This window comes from Cryptomeria japonica, unplaced genomic scaffold (genome assembly GCF_030272615.1).
Source record: "Cryptomeria japonica unplaced genomic scaffold, Sugi_1.0 HiC_scaffold_151, whole genome shotgun sequence".
NCBI classification, from domain to species: Eukaryota; Viridiplantae; Streptophyta; class Pinopsida; order Cupressales; family Cupressaceae; genus Cryptomeria; species Cryptomeria japonica.
This window is the reverse complement of record NW_026728973.1, coordinates 160,109-165,325: the sequence shown is the minus strand read 5'-3', so window position 1 is coordinate 165,325 and position 5,217 is coordinate 160,109. Positions and strand designations below refer to the sequence as shown.

At 57.6% G+C, this 5,217-nt stretch overlaps 1 non-coding gene across 1 annotated transcript; it reads right to left on the bottom strand.

Annotated features, from left to right (window-relative positions):
- Window positions 1-442: 442 nt before the first annotated feature.
- On the bottom strand, window positions 443-561 carry LOC131866609 (5S ribosomal RNA). The gene has a single exon (XR_009365210.1). It is a non-coding gene; the product is annotated as a 5S ribosomal RNA (ribosomal RNA).
- Between the last annotated feature and the right edge of the window lie 4,656 nt (window positions 562-5,217).

Here is a 5,217-nt window from a genome sequence, read left to right as displayed (position 1 = left end):
TTGAATGGAGCGCATCATTGGTGCGCTCCGAAGTGTGCTCCAAAGCTCTCTCCAGCTGCGTGCACCTGCCCTGGCCGCGCACCCGGCCCCGCCCAGCTTCGCTCACCTGTCCCGGGCGTCTGGTGCGGAACCTTAGAGTAAGAAACATCACCGTGCACCTTGGCCAACGTGCGCGACTCGACCGAGCGCGCACTGGCCGAGGTGCACACCGATTTCACCTGGGTGCGCGCGCAGCACCTCGGGCGCACCGGGGTGCGCGCACAACGCCCGGGTTGCACCGTGGCCTGTGTGCTCGGGGTGCCTCGGGTGCGCGCTCGGTGTCGCCCCCCGCGCGCGCGGTAGTGCGGGCAGCGCACCCCGGCCCGGCCCGGCCCCGACGAGAACGCAAACGGGCAAAAGGTTTATTCAAATAGCATTGCGACGCCCGGCGAAAAACTAAAAAAGGGTGCAACACCGGGACTTCCCGGGAGGTCACCCATCCCAGTACTACTCCGGCCCAAGCGCGCTTAACTGCGGAGTTCTGATGGGATCCGGTGCACTAATGCTGGTATGATCGCACCCGTTATGAGCTTGTCGCAGTGTGTACTTAGCAAACCGCGACCCACGTGCGAATCCACCCCGGCCACCCACCCCCGTCGAGGTGCACACCCTCCCTCGCGAAGTGCGCCCCGTTCGCCAAGTGTGAGCCCTGCCCGGGTGCGCGCACCTTGCTAGGGCGTCGGGTGTGCACCCGGCCCGGCCTACGTGCGTGCACCTGGAGGGGGCGTCGTGTGCGTGCAGTGTCCCGTCTGCAACGCGGTGCCCACACACCACCTCGGGCGCAACGACCTGCGCTCACATGTGGGCCGAGTGCACCTTGGTGCATGTTCGGGGCGCCTCGGGTGCACGCTCGATCTTGCCCCGGTGCACCAAGGCGCTCGGTTTGCCCCGGGTGCGCACTTGGTGCAAGGTGGGCACCCAAAATAGGGATCAAGCACCAAAACACAAGTTTCGGGATGCAAAATGGGACCCAAGGACCACAAATGCGTTCCAAGACCCATGATGGGTCCACGAGAACAAAAATGTGTTCCGAGACTTAATAAACAAATATTGGGTTTTAGGAGAAGAAACATGCTCTGATGCCCAAAACGAGAATCGACCCCGAAAAGGCCACAGGCCAAAAGTGGGATGCGAGACAAAAAAAAATGGGACCCGAGGACCAAAATTGGGTTCCCAGGTCGAAGACAGGGCAACCGGACAAGAAACGACCTCTAAGGCTCGAAATGAGTCCCGACGACTAAAACTTGACAAGAAGCACCCATCAGGCACCCAACTCGACACCCATGGGATGCCGACCCACCCGGGCTTCCACCTAGCACACCTTGGCACCCACCCACCCTCGCACCCAACCTCGCACCCAACTTAGCACCTTTGAACCCACATTGGCACTCACCCTGACCCTGGCACCTTGGAACCCACATTGGCACTCACCTTGACCCTGGCACCCACCTTTGCACTCACCTTGGGACCCACCCTGGCTCCCACCTCGGCACCCACCCAGACACCCACCTTGGTTCCTTGGCACCCACCTTGGATCCTTGGCACCCACCCCGACACCCACCTTGGCACGCAACTTGGCTACTTGCCACCCACCTTGGCTCCTTGACGCCCACCCCGACAACCACCCCGTGACCTACCCTGGCTAGGGTTGGTGCACACCCACCCTGGTGCCCACCTTGGCACCCACCCTATGACCCACCTTGGCACGCACCTTAGTACCCACCCCGTTACCCACCCTAGGACCCACCCCGTGACCCACCTTGGCCAGGGTGGGTGCACCCACCCTGGTGCCCACCTTGGCACCCACCCATCCTAGCACCCAGCCTGTGACCGGGCTTGGAACCCAACCTTGCACCCGCACCCGTCTTGGCCAGTGTGGGTGCGCACCCATCCTGGCACCCACGTTGTGACACACCCTTTAACCCACGCACCCTAGCACCCACGTTGGCACCCACCTTGGAACCCAACCTAGCAACTTGGCACCCACCCCGTGACCCACCTTGGCATCCACCATAGCAGTCGCCGACTTGGCACCCACCTCGGCACCCACCTTGACACTTGTGGACCCACCTTGCCACTCACCCTAGCATCGACCCATCCTAGCACCCACCCTGGCACCTTTGCACCCTAGCACTCACCCATCCTAGCACCTAACCTGTGACCCACCTTGACACTCACCCTCGCACCCACCTTGGAACCCAACCTAGCACCCACCCACCCTGACACCAACCCTAGCACCTACCCACCCTTGCACCCACCCTGTGACCCATCTTGGCACCCACCCATCCTACCACTCAACCTATCACCCACCTTCTCACCCACCTTGGCATCCACCTTAGCACCCACCCACACTGGCACCTTGGCACCCACCTCGGGCAAGGTGGGTGCACACCCACCCTGGCACCCAATTTAGAACCCACCGAGCATGTTACCCACCTTGGCACCCACATTGCAGCCCACCCTAGTACCCACCCTATGACCCACATTGGCATCCACACCCTAGCACCCAGGCACCTCGACACCCGCCTTGACACCCACCCTAGCACTGAACCTGTGACCCACCTTGGAACTCACCCTAGAACCCACCCACCCTGTGAACCACCTTGGCATCCACCTTAGCACCCACCCACCTTGGCACCCACTCTAGCACTCACCCATCCTAACACCCAACTTGTTACCCACCTTGGCACCCGCCCTCGCGTCCACCTTGAAACCCACCCTAGCACCCACCCACGCAGGAGCCCACCTTGGCACCCAACCTAACACCCACGCATCCTGGCACCCAACTTGTGACCCACCTTGGAACCCACCCTAGTACCCACCTTTGAACCCACTATATCACCAACCCACCTTGGCACCCACCCTATGACCCTCTTTGGAATCCACCCTAGCACGCACCCACCCTGGCACCCACCATGGAGCGCACCCTAGCACCCACCCACCTCGGCACGCACCTCAACACCCACCTTGGTGTGCGCACTGCGCCAACCTCTCAAAGACCCTATGTGGTGCGCTCCAAAGTGTACACCTTTGGTGCGCTCCAAGGTGCGCACCTTTGGTGCACACCGAGGTGCACACCAAAGTGTGCACCGAGGTGAGCACCAAAGTGCACTCCAGGGTGCACACCAAGGCGTGCACCTTTGGTGCGGTCAATGCAAACGAATTCGGAAGTTGGGGTCGATGTCCTAATCGCTGCTGCAGACTACACGTATGAGAATCGGACAAATAGCTTTATATAGGGGAGGTGTTGCGTTTGATGGGTCGACTCCCCTGGTTGTGTGCACTGCACCAACTTCAAAGACCCTGTCTTGTTTAAGAAGTCAAAAGTTGGGGTGGATGTCCTAATCATTGCTGCAGTCTACGCATGTATGAGAATCAGACAAATAGCTTATATAGGGGAGGTGTTGCATTCGGTGGGTTGACTCCCCTGGTTGTGCGCACTGCGCCAACCTCAAAGACCCCGCATAGCAGAAGAAGTCGGAAGTCGGATTTTGGTGAGCACCAAGGCGTGCACCTTTGGTGCGGTCAACGCAGACGAATTCAGAAGTTGGGGTGGATGTCCTAATCGTTGTTGCAGGCTACACATGTATGAGAATCAGACAAATAGCTTATATAGGGGAGGTGTTGGGTTTGATGGGTCAACTCCCTTGGTTGTGCGCATTACGCCAACCTCAAAGACCTTGTTTTCGTTAAGAAGTCAAAAGTTGGGGTCAATGTCCTAATGGCTCCTGCAGGCTACACATGTATGAGAATCGGACAAATAGCTTATATAGGGGAGGTGTTGGGTTTGATGGGTCGACTCCCCTGGTTGTGCGCATTACGTCAACCTCAAAGACCTTGTTTTCGTTAAGAAGTCAAAAGTTGGGGTCGATGTCCTAATTGCTCCTGTAGACTACACATGTATGAGAATCAGACAAATAGCTTATATAGGGGAGGTGTTGGGTTTGATGGGTTGACTCCCCTAGTTGTTCGCATTACACCAACCTCAAAGACCTTGTTTTCGTTTAGAAGCCGAAAGTTGGGGTCGATGTCCTAATTGCTCCTGCAGGCTACGCATGTATGAGAATCAGACAAATAGCTTATATAGGGGAGGTGTTGGGTTTGATGGGTCGACTCCCCTGGTTGTGCGCATTGCGCCAACCTCAAAGACCCTGCATTGCGGATGAAGTCGAAAGTCAGAGTTTGGTGTGCTACAAGGTGTGGTCGAAGGTGCTCACCTAGGTGTGCACCTTTGGAGCACAGGAAAAGTGCCCTCCAAAAGTGCGCACCTTTGGAGTGCACAAAAGTGCCCTCCAAAAGTGCGCACCTTTGGAGCGCAGAAAAGTGCCCTCCAAAAAGTGCCCTCCAAAAGTGCGCACCTTTGGAGCGCAGAAAAGTGCCCTCCAAAAAGTGCCCTCCAAAAGTGCGCACCTTTGGAGCGCAGAAAAGTGCCCTCCAAAAAGTGCCCTCCAAAAGTGCGCACCTTTGGAGCGCAGAAAAGTGCCCTCCAAAAAGTGCCCTCCAAAAGTGCGCACCTTTGGAGCGCAGAAAAGTGCCCTCCAAAAAGTGCCCTCCAAAAGTGCGCACCTTTGGAGCGCAGAAAAGTGCCCTCCAAAAAGTGCCCTCCAAAAGTGCGCACCTTTGGAGCGCAGAAAAGTGCCCTCCAAAAAGTGCCCTCCAAAAGTGCGCACCTTTGGAGCGCAGAAAAGTGCCCTCCAAAAAGTGCCCTCCAAAAGTGCGCACCTTTGGAGCGCAGAAAAGTGCCCTCCAAAAAGTGCCCTCCAAAAGTGCGCACCTTTGGAGCGCAGAAAAGTGCCCTCCAAAAAGTGCCCTCCAAAAGTGCGCACCTTTGGAGCGCAGAAAAGTGCCCTCCAAAAGTGCGCACCTTTGGAGCGCACAAAAGTGCCCTCCAAAAGTGCGCACTTTTGGTGCGCACCAAGGCGCTGGTTCGGTCGTTGCAGGCGAGTTCGGAAGTTGGGGTCGATGTCCTGAGCGGAGGTGCAAACTACACAGGTGTCGGAATCGGACAAATAGCTTATATAGGGGAGGTGTATGCTTCGATGGGTCGACTCCCCAGGTTGAGCGCACCGCGCCAACCTCAAAGACCCTACGGTATGGATGAAGTCGGAAGTTGGGTCCGATGACCGATTCGATTAGTAGGTATGCTCATGAGGTCGGAATTTGGGTCCGATGACCTGC